Source organism: Lissotriton helveticus, chromosome 7 (genome assembly GCF_964261635.1).
Source record: "Lissotriton helveticus chromosome 7, aLisHel1.1, whole genome shotgun sequence".
NCBI classification, from domain to species: Eukaryota; Metazoa; Chordata; class Amphibia; order Caudata; family Salamandridae; genus Lissotriton; species Lissotriton helveticus.
Genome location: NC_136068.1, coordinates 1,525,487,670 through 1,525,499,576, shown reverse-complemented (window position 1 = coordinate 1,525,499,576; position 11,907 = coordinate 1,525,487,670). Strand labels below are relative to the sequence as shown.

At 46.6% G+C, this 11,907-nt stretch overlaps 2 pseudogenes; both read left to right on the top strand.

The window, feature by feature from the left end:
* The first annotated feature begins 4,178 nt into the window (after window positions 1–4,178).
* Window positions 4,179–5,686, top strand: LOC144771363 (18S ribosomal RNA; annotated as a pseudogene).
* Window positions 5,687–7,040: 1,354 nt separating this feature from the next.
* Window positions 7,041–9,621, top strand: LOC144771084 (28S ribosomal RNA; annotated as a pseudogene).
* Window positions 9,622–11,907: the final 2,286 nt, after the last annotated feature.

Sequence of the window (11,907 nt, the reverse complement as noted above, 5' to 3'; positions counted from 1 at the left end):
TATGCATGCATGTAGGAAGGGACAGACAAGATCTGAAGTTGGTACTTTGTCCAAGATGAGAAAGTATGGCAGATGGATACTCTTACGGGTGATTAGAGAGCTATACAAATCCCACATAACATAACATAGCATAAGAGAGGTATCACAGAATGCACTGGTTATGGACAATTTGGAAAAATGCTCTATATGAGCGAGATCTTGATAATATGCATGTGGCACTTGCATTTCGCATAGACCTTTATGAACTCAAGTTTGACCCTCTAGCGATTTCTTTATTCATCACAATACTGTTAAATATTGTTAAGCCATTTGGGACAACACTGTCGCTCAGTGATGGATACCTTTTTACCATACAGGAAGCCCATTTTTCAGTTCAGTTCATCACATTTCTTCTTGTTAGAATTGCTATCTCCTGATGAACGGCAACCTCAGCTAACAACATGGCTGTAATCCAAAGGGATACAACAACTCTCATAAGACTGGTTCCATACTGAAGGGTACGGGCCAGTGCAATAGCCAATGTTCCGAAGGGGGCTCTGAACAGAAAAGGAATACCAACAGGGCAGAAACCAGGATTTGAAGTGTGAGTTGGGTGCACTATATATGTTTTACTTCAAGCATATTTACAATTAGTAATCAGAGGGAGGGAGATGAGACACCCACTCTGAAGCAGGGCATGTTTCCAGTTGCACTTCTTCCCCTCCTAGGGGGAGGTAAACCAATGTAAGTGGCCATGGCAGGCCTTACACACACCCCAACCATTAGTACTTGTGGGTACCATGTGACTGCTGCTCTGTCCGGTATCTATTGATGTAAAACTGCTGTTGCTACATAAATACATACAAAAATCAAGTGAGTTGCACAATATTCAAAGAGACCTCACTGGAACCCTTTCGGCACGGCCCCCTTTAGCCCATATAAAGTCACCTACCTCGAGCAGCTGTCAGGGCCGGACTGAGACCAGCAACCAGCCCTGGCAGGTTGCTTCTCCACCGGCCCTGGTAACGGGAGGGGAGGGGGTTGTTACCCGCAAAGCACTGCTACCGCTTTTCTTACAGAAAGCCGATTTTGCAGCGCTGCTACAAAACCGGCAGTCTGTAAGAAAAGCGGCCCCCTGCGGCCACAAAACCGGCCCCCACCCCTCCAGCCCACCGGGGAAATGCCCGGTGCCCGCAAATGCCAGTCCGGCCCTGGCAGCTGTTACAGGCTGGGCAAGCGCACGGAGGTCGCCCGAGTGCACGGGATCTCTTCTGATTGGCTCCTACTTTATTGAAGCATCCTCGTGCCCTGCTCACCAGTGCCAGAAGTTGTATGAAGGACCTCGGAGACTGCTCAGCGCCCATACAGCACAGCTTCAGTGTGCTACTGCTGACACCAGGGCACTGGTGTGGGCTCTGGATACAGCCTCTCTTTATACTCGTGCACAGACCAATAGCAAGTCCCCAAGGGTGAAATCCGACCTTGGTGGGACAGTGTGAGGTACAATGGAGCTGCCTTTTAACTTGTGATTATTTCCAAATTGACACTATGCTCAAAGGAGTCTGTTACAGTGTCCGGTGTGGGGTGGTCTTTGCAATCCACGCGCCAGCCCCTAAATAACCTAGCTATTAAATATTTGTTTTGTGTATTTTACTCGTTCTTACTTGAAATTCCTAGCTTCTTTTTAGGCACTAAGAAGAAGTTCGATGAGAGAACGAGGGTGACACCCGAGGCTTGGCACACTTTAGGAGAAGCTGGCTCGAGACAGAAGGACACAGGCAACTGTACACTGCATTGCACACATCGCCATGGGCAGCAATGCATGACTCTCTTTACTCCCACAGGTTGTTCAAGGCACTACAATGAGGCAGCCATGCAGCAGCAAATTGTGCTTCAGAATTTACTAAACAATGCAGCACGAAAGCAAATTATGCGGCGTGACGGAGCTCATTTTGCAGCGGGATTATTTCACTATTTCTTTTCATTTTAGCACAGATTAAATTGTGTGGGCAGGGGTGTTCTAAGCTAGCTGTCAGAAACACACAGGGGAGGAGAAGTGCGTTCCAAGTCTCGTTATGGGAAGAGAATTTTTATTGGTTAAAGAAATAAAGGAAGGGCTAGGCTATGTAGCGTGAACTCGACTGGGATGTATGCGAAGAGATTTATATGAGCACCAGCTGCTTACATCACACAAGAACAAATTCATTTTTGTGTAATTTTAGGCATGGGGATATTAAATGACTTGCCCAGGATTTCAGATGGTGAGCAGATGCAAGACTCGTACCGGGTTCCCTACTTACTGCCCCCTACCCGCCTATCGCCCTCATTACTTGCTGACGTCACGGCTCCCGGCTCTGGTATCTGACCCCGGGCAGCGCAAAAGTAAAACATCCCAGGTTGCCTGGTGATCGTAAAATCCGCCATCTGTCCACTCCTGCAGCCTTACACACACACACGCATCCACTCATCACACGCGTGCCTCGAAGTAAAAAACCAGGAAGAGAGCACGTCATCACATGCGCACCGTTGTGATTAGGCGCCGGCCAGAACAAAGTGCGGAGAGGAAAGGGGCCAGTAGCCTTGGAAGGATACAAATGACGACATAATCGTCATGAGGCGGAACTAACAAGTTAAACCAATTGGAAGGCTGCATTTACTGACCTAAGCCAATGAAAATGATGGGCGGGAAGTGGGCGGAGCTTAAACAAAGCTGCCACACTAAAGTGTACACTGCATGTCTCGGAAAGACAGCGCGAGAGCTGTCTAGGCGAGACCTAAAAAAGAATGAAATAGGCCTCTAGCAGGCACATAAACAATAATAAACATACTGCTAATTTCACAGACAGACATCACACGGACATTAGACCAGTATGATCATTGTTAATTTCTTTTCAGCATTTTTTAAACAATATATATTTATGGCACAGCGGCTGTACCCTTCCCTCAGAATTATAATTAGAGGTCATTAACCACTCCTACAGGAGTACTACAAAATGTGCCATGCCAATTTCACTGCTGATGTTTTGTACTTAAAATAAATAAACTCTGACTGGTCTGGGAGTCTCCATGCCTAGGTTATATTCTGCAGCCTGCCGTGTCGCATAGTGCCCAGACAGGCCTGATGATGGAAACCATTGGCTCTGGACTCCCTTTTCTGGCCCACCATGTCACTGGGTCAGTGAAGGCCATAGGTCGAACCTCTGGCTGGACTCCATTCTCCGGTCCACTATGTCATTTGAAGCAGATGATGGGGTTATGCAGGCCGGGAAGGCCTCTCCTGCCTGCCTGGTTTAAGAAACTCTGGGTTCCCCTGCGCATTGTGTCCCAAAGTTCCGAGATGGAGTACCGCTGGTAAGTAGCCTTCCTCCAGATTAGAAGGCACAAGTTGCTGTGGATCCCCTTGTCTTCCATTTGTTCTCCGCAGCTGCCACAAGAGGGTCCCAGTCTGCCGCTGCCTTCCATCACTTTCTTCAAAGCCTGCCTTACTGGAGATCAGGTAGGGATGTGAAGCTGGCATCCCCATGCAGGGTGGCCTGCTAAAGGACAGTTTACCCAGCACTGTACTATGATTGATTGTGCACACTTGTGCCTATTTAGGGATGGGCTGCTTGCCTCAACTCGGCTGTTGTTTCAAGCAAAGACCTTCAACCCTGCCTGGACTGTCCAACTCAAGGAACCTCTCCACACAAGACATTTTCGCAGCAGCTTCAAACAACTTTTGCGTGAGATGTCCTGGCTACGCAATCAGCACCCCTGTGTCTTGCTCAGGGTGCCCTTCAGCCCAACTCTCCCTTCTATTGTCGCAGAGCAGTCTGGGCCCGCTGGTGCCTATGTGACTGCCCTGCCCCCCCCCACCCCCCAGTTGGCTGCTGTTTACCAAGGGCTCCTACCACGGCTGGACTGTGACCCGAAACCGGCCCTGGCAAACTGCTCGGCCGTCCCCCTGGGGGGCAGGGAGGGAGTGGCTGAGCTGTTTGCTATGGCTGGTTTCAGACGATTTTGTTACAGGGGGCCGATATTGCCGGCCCCGGTAACAAAAACACCCAAACAGGTGCCCAAAACCGGCCCCCAACCTGGCGGCCCACCGTGGAAACGCCAGGTGCTCGCTACGGCCAGTCCGGCTCTGGCTCCTACAGCATGCTCCTGAAGGTGGGTTCGGGATGGGAGTGTAGCTCCTCCTTCTGTCCAGCAGGTGTAACTACCTGGTAGATCCTGCCAGTAGTATATGCTTGTCTCAAAGATTAAGCCATGCATGTATACATATGGCTGGTGCAGCGAAGTTGCGAATGGCTCATTAAATCAGCTATGGTTACTGTGATTGCTCCATCCATTAGCTGGATAACTGTGGTAATTCTAGAGCTAATACATGTCGACGAATGCCGACAAATCACAAATCACCCTCTGACTCGGGGAGGTAATGATGAAAACTAACAATATAGGACTCATAAGAGGCCCTGCAGTTGGAATGAATACACCTTAAATCCCTCAATGAGGTTCCATTTGATGGCAAGTCTGGTGATAGCAGCCACAGTAATTCCAGCTCCAATAGAATATATTAAAGTGTATGTAGTTACAAAGCTCGTAGTTGGATCTTGGGTTCGAGCTTGCCAGTGCGCTGTGAGGTGAGCTACCACCTGTCCCAGACCCTGCCTCTCAGCATTTCATTGATGCTCTTGAGTGAGTGTCCCTAGGGTCCTAAGCGTTTACTTTGAAATAATTAGAGTGTTGAACGCAGGCTGGTCGCCTGAATACTTCAGCTAGAAATAATGAAATAGGGCTCTGGTTTTATTTTATTTTTCAGAACGGGCCATGATTATGAGGAACAGCTGTGAGCATTCATATTTTGCCGCTACAGGCAAAATTCTTGTACCGGTGCAAGACAACCCAAAGTAAAAGCATTCGCCAAAAATATTTTCATTAATCAAGAACGAAAGTCGGAAGTTTGAAGACAATCAGATACGGTTGTAGTTCCGACCATTAATGATGCCGAATATTGATCTGGCAGCATCATTCCCATGACCTACTGAGCAGCTTCTGTTAAACCCAAGTCTTTGGGTTCCGGGAATATAGTTGCAAATTGAAAGTTAAAGGAATTGACAGAGGGGCACCACCAAGAGTGCAGCCTGCAGCTTAATTTGATTCAGCTGGTAAACCTCACCCGGCCAAACATGGAGAGGGTTGACAGATTGATAGCTCCTTCACAATTCCTTGGGTGATAGTGCATGGTCATTCTTAGTAAGTGGAGTGATTTGTCTGGTTAATTCAAACTAGACTCCTGCATGCTAACGGTCGGCTTTCAAATTCTTAGAGGGACAAGTGGCGTTCAACCACATGAGATCGAGGCAATAACAAGTCTGTGATGCCCTTATATATCCCAGGCTGCACTACACTGAAAGGATCAGCATGTGTCTACCCGTAGCCAACATGTCCGGTTAACCCGCTGAATCCCATTAATGAAAGGGACAGGGGATTGCAATTATTTCTCATGAACAAGAATTTCCCAGTAAGTTTGGGGATCGTAAGCTCACATTGATTAAGTCCCTGCCCTTTGTACACACCCCCCGTCACTATTGCCAATTGGATGGCTTAGTCTTAGATGGGCACCGCCATGGTAGGCAATGGCCCTGGTGAAGTGATGAGAAGAGGATCAAGAGGAAGTAAAAGTCATAACATGGTTTCTGCAGGTGAACCTACAAAAGGATCATTAACAATGGAGCAGACCAAGCGAATGACAGTGCCAGCCTGAACACTCAGCCATCTCCCAGAAGGAACCCAAGCCCTCCCCTCATATGTTCTGACCAGCAGAGTGGTATGCAGCTGTCAGGTGCATGGGTGAGGACTTGGCCAGTGGCAGACTCACGGAGGGCTCCTCCACTCAGAAGCACCCAATCAACATGCAAGGGAATCGGGGCGGGTGACTCTCCTGGCCCCTCTAGAAGGGTCACAATGTGAAAGGCAGAACTCCCGAAATAGGGCCATGCTCATCTAACACACACCTGGGGAGTAACCAAATTGCTTTGTCTCCCTTGGCAGGGACACCCTTACAGCCCTGTTACCTTAGCCATCTTGTACCCGATCTAGGTGAACTATGCCTGGGCAGGATGAAGCCAGAAGAAACTCTGTTGGAGGTTCCTATCTGTCCTGAGATGCAAATCAGTTGTCTGAACTTGGTAGAAGCGTGAACGACAAATCGAATTATTTAGTAGCAGGTTCCCTCCGAAGTTTCCCTCAGGATAGCTGGTGCTCGTAAACCCTGGTTTTATCTAGCAAAGGGAATGATTGTAGGTCTTGGGGCCAAAACAATCTCAACCTATTCTTAAAGTTTAAATGAGTGAGAAGTCTGGCTCGCTGTCTTGCAGCCAGGTATCAATGCAAGTGCCTAGTGGGACACTTTTGGTAAGCAGAACTGGTGGTGTGGGATGAACTCACCTGCCAAATCAACGAGCCCTGAAAACTGATGGCGCTGGAGCTTTAGTCCTACACCCAACAGATACAGAGAGCAGTGAGATGCTAAGCAACGATGAATAGGTGGGCCACTGTGGTATGCATGAAAGCCTATAGTGAGGGCCCGAGTGGAGCCGCAGCAGGTGCATTTCTTGGTGGTAGTAGCAAATATTCAAAGAACTTTGAAGGACGAAGTGGAGAAGGGTCCATGTGAACAGCAATTCAACATGGGTCAGTTAATCTTAAGAGATGGGTGGGCACCATTGGGAAGGGATGGGCAATGGCCTCAGTTACCCTCGGCTGACCAAAAAAAAGTTAGGTTCAGATCCCTGAACAGAGATGGCAGACATGTTCACCCAAGCAGCATCCAGTGTGGTAATGTAAATGATCCCGGAGACGCTGGGGAGAGTTCTCTTTTCTTTATTGAAGGGCACGTCTCCCTGGAATTGCTTTATTCCAAGAGAGGAGTCCAAACCTTGGAATGTTATGCAGTTCCGTGGGCATCATCGTGTAAGCTCACGCTGGCCTTTGAAAATCCTGGGGAGATGGTGTAAATCTCATGTTGGGCGGTAGCCATATCAGCTGCAGGTCTCCAAGGTGAACAGCCTCTGACATGTTGAAATTATGTAGATAAGGGAAGTTGACAAGTCAGATCTGTAACTGCGGGATAAGAACTAGATGTAAGGGTTGGGTTTGTCAGGCTGTGGTGCAAAGCGGAACTGGGCACGTACTGCTGCAGGACGAGGCGTCACCTTTTAGGGGCGGTAGCAACTCCGGACGTGAGCCAGGCCCTTCAAGTGAATTGTCCCAGCTGTTGTGGTTCCCTCTCCCCGTGCCCCTTTCTGGGCATGGCTGGGTGTTCTGCCTCGACTAGCACCTAGAAGCTGATTTTGAACTGGTGCCAACTAGGGTAATGTAACTGTTTAATTAAAACAAAAGATTGTGAAGGCCTGAGATGGGTGTTGACACAATGTTCTTTCTTCCCAGTGCTCTAAATGCCAAAGTGAAGTAATTCAATTAAGTTTGGGTAAACAGCAGAAGTAACTATAACTCTCTTAACCTCCTCTCAGTCGTAGTGGCCTTTATCGTCAAGTGGTCCCATTGGGAACTACCTCTGTATCTATACTATCTATACATTCTTTCTGGAGCTACTCATTGATCAAGTTAAAAGATGTGGTTGGCTAACATACAGGGAACCTCATTTAAAGAATTGTAATTGTGAACTAAGAATACCTGATGTGTGTTCACTGAAGATAGTTTCAATCTGTTACAAAAACTCACAGAATTGCCCTGAAACAAGCATGTGAAAATAAAGTCAACTATTACAGTGAACAATCTAAAGAAATCAAAACTCTCACAAAACGTTCCACTGTGAAATTTCATAGTTTTATTGTAGGTTGTCGAATGTCAATGTAACAATGCTGCTCTAACTGATAGAGGACTACAAATGTTGTCCCCTTTCAAGAAAAATGTATGTCTTACTACCATGATAGACACTTCATAAACGTGCCAAGTTTTCATGGATTACCAATGCTCGCTTACTGAATAATATGCTTTGTTTCAACCGAAATGGTAAAGTTAGAAATGCTGAAACACGTTTAGTCTTACATCTTAGTGCGAATTTAGATAATGTTATATTGTATTACGGTTTAACCATTATATATAGAGTGTGACATTAAACTAATATTAGTATTCATTGAATGGTACTGTTATTGGTGATGTTAAAGTTTATTTATGTACTTATATAGTTATATTCAAATTTTGGTTAGAATAGACAATATTGAACATGGTGCAATAAATACACACATAAACAAAACAGGTCATATGTATGTGTATCATATGTTAACCAAACCTTACTCATCATGGAACATTCATAATTAGAAGATCCAGAGGTGTGTTAAAAAACAGGCAATACTAAGTGCTAGAGAAATCCTGGAAGGTGCACATTCTCTGTCAGATATGTGATTCATATTTTGTGAGTGCAACTTGAAGTGTAGTTGCACTCCGGAACAATCTTTGTATTATTGGAAGCAAGAATGATTTGGTGCTGATGGGCAGCAATAATAACCCAGAATGAGCAACTGCAATAATACAAGAATAGCCAAATGCCTCGCCATCTAATTAGTGATGCTCATGAATTGATGAACGGGATTCCCACTATCCCTATCTACTATCTAGAGAAACTGCAGTCTAGGGAACAGGCTAGGCAGAATCAGTGAGGAAAGAAGTCCCTGCTGATCTTGACTCTAGTCCGGCACTATGAAGAGACATGATAGGTCTAGGATAAGTGGGAGGCCCTCGTGCCGCAGGTGAAATACCACTACTCTAAGTATTTTTTCACTTACCTGATGAGGTGGGGTGAGCCAGAGGGGCTCTCGCTTCTGGCTCAAAGTGCCAGGCACCCACCAGTAAGACCCTCTGCAGGGGCAGAGTCAAGTGGTGAGTTTGACAGGGGTGATACTCCTGTCAAACGATAATGCAGGTGTCCTAAGGTGTGCTCAGGTTGGACAGAAACCTCCATTGGAGCAGAAGGGCAAAAACTTCCTTGATCTCAATTTTAAGTATGAAAAAGACCATGAGAATGAAGCCTCACAATCTTTTTGACTTTTTGCGTTTTAAGCATGAGGTGTCAGAATAGTTACCACAAGGATATCTAGCTTGTGGCAGCGAAGCGGTCATAGCGACGTACGTTTTTGATCCTACAATATTGGCTCTTCCTATCATTGTGCAGCAGAATTCAACAAGTGTTGGATTGTTCACCCACTGATAGAGTACATGAGCTGTCTTTAGACCTTTATGAGACACATTACTTTTACCCTACTGATGATGTGTTGTTGCAATAGTAATGCTGCTCAGTACGAGAAGAACTGCAGGATCACAAATTTGGTGCATGTACTTGGCTGAGGAGAAAATGTGGTGAAGATATAATTTTTGGGATTATACTTGGAGTCAGAATTCCTGCTAAACCATAAGGATACTGCAATGCTGTGGAGCCTCAGTTAGGTTGGGATAGCCAGGCTCTAGGCGGGTACGTAGAACCGCTCACTTAGGGACCAGAGCGCAGACGGAAGTGGGGTCATTTCCATCACTCTAAGTACACCGCATGTTCATGAGGCACCTGGTGCTAAACCATTCGGAGATTACTTGATTCTGGGTCAGGGCTGTCTCCGTCGATGGGTGCCCATGGTCCCCTGGAATCCCCCTGCCAGCAGGCCGGCGGGAGGGATGTAGGAGGCTGCCTCCACCATGTGCAGCATGGCAAGGAGGCTCTCCATCCCGCCCTGTGCCACCATGTTTAAGGATGGGGACAATATCCCTCGCAGGTCAAAAGGATGACCAAGTGCGCCAGAGCAGGCACAATCAGGGTTGGCTGGAGTCAAGAAGCCAGTGGGTGGCTTTAAGAAGAAGCCTCCTGAGCGCTAGACCGTCTTCGGCTGCCGCCTGAGCACTCTAGTTACTACTCTGGCATGAGCCATCTGGTTGCCAGGCTAGTGAGCCAGATGACCAGTCGGTGACTGCCCGACCTAATAACCAGTTTGGGGATGGCTGACCAGATGGCCGGCAGGCTGGCTAGTGCAGCTAACTTAGACTTGTGTCACCCTCCGAGTTCTGTATGACCCCTCTTCTTGAAGGCTATGGTCAAGGTAATATGGCTTCCCAGGCAGGCACAAGAGGGGAGAGGAGTTGGTTGGGGTTTAACTCTCCTTAGGTAGCCGGGTTTGGTGAAAGGCACCAACAAGAAGCACCCTTGGTCAATGGACTGGGGGGACAGACCCCCCAGGGCACGGTGGCTGCAGACTTGGGAGGACTCACGGTGAGGAGTAGAGACGGAACCGCTGTGAAGGCTCAGCCACCGGACAGATCCCAGGATAGGGTGGTATCGGACCAAAGAGGAGTCTGAAGCTCATGCATGCTGAACAGTTCCAGTAATCCCCAATCAGAGGCATGTTACCCTTAAGCCAGGGCTCCAGGCACCAGGAAGGGTCACCTTTCCTGCTGCGGCAGGGTGGCATCAGACCAAGGTGTAGTCTGGGGATCCTGTGGGGTGAACGGCTCCTGCAATCCAGCGTATGATGCAGGCAAAGTCATGGCTTTCACCTGGAAGGCCCAGTCCCTGATGTCCAGGGCTCTAGGCACTAGGAAAGGCCCCATTCCCTAACCAGGGCAGGTCGGGGTCAGATCCAGGAGGAGTCTGGGGCTCTTGTAGGAGTAAAGCTCCTGTAATCCCCTGTGAGGTACGGGCAAAGCGATTGGATTTCACCTGGGTGGTACGGCCCGCCCAGGACAGTGGTGTCTACAGAAGGACCTGCACGAAACAGTGTGGGACACGACACAAAAGAGGGTTGCCATGTTTCAACATGTCCACCAGTTTGTTTCCACTATGTTGGCAAAACCATCACCAGTGACCGTTCATTCTCAAGGCTGATCCAGCCAGTGGACTAGTATGAGTGTGCCAACTCAATGAGCCACATCACTGGCTTCTTTGAATAACTCCAAGACCTAATTTTTAGGTCTAATGTCTGTTGCAAGAGCTCTGATGCAAGAGGTCATGTCATTAAGGCACCTATATTTCTCTGCAACATTCCCTGTTCGTGAGAAGGGTTCAATTGCTGAGTAACCTGTGCTACTTTAACTGATTTGTGGATTCATGATTATTACCTACTCACCTGCCAATTTCCAATACAGGAAAATGTTCATTTACTGTTTTTTAGTAATATACTAATATCAATTGTATTTGCCTTTAGGGTGAATAATGCAAAATTAACTTAGTGGGATTGTAAATTAATCGTGATTGTGCATTTTGTGGTAACTCTTGGGAATCGTACATAGTAGCTTAATTTTGCAGAATAAGACCTCATTACTTTTAAGTAATTTCTCTGTGGATCAGACTTCATGCAACCCCCAGGGCCTGCATCCACACGGAATGTGGTCATAATTGATAATATATTGTGTATGCACTTTTGTCCTGATGATGGTCCTATACAGATTAAATATTTTGGGACTAAAACGTTGACATTCATGCACTTCATGGGCACTTAAGATGTGTTTTATTTCAATGTTTCTTTGTAATACGTACAAGGTGCTGTTTTATTTGGGTCCAACGGTCTAAAATGTTTTTGTTTCAATATTTTTTGTTACGTGTTTTTTTTGATTGTTGTTCATTTACATGATAGTCTGTCCTCGTTGTCTTAATGAAATGAATGTGTCATTAATGAGATGTAAACAAAGGTTTATATATTTTTGTAAAAATATGTATTTTTGTTCCCTTTTTATAAATATCAGAACATATATTCATTTTGGTTGTTCAGTAAAATCTTTTCTGAACTTTAAAGATAGTTGAAGGATTAGCAATAATTGTGTTTATTATAACTGTCTCCTGTGGTTCTGAAACTCCTGGTGTGATATCTGGCCCACCCTATTCAGATAGTGCCTACCATAAAATAAAGACACGGCGCTCAACCTTAAGCGTTTATTTATTTTACT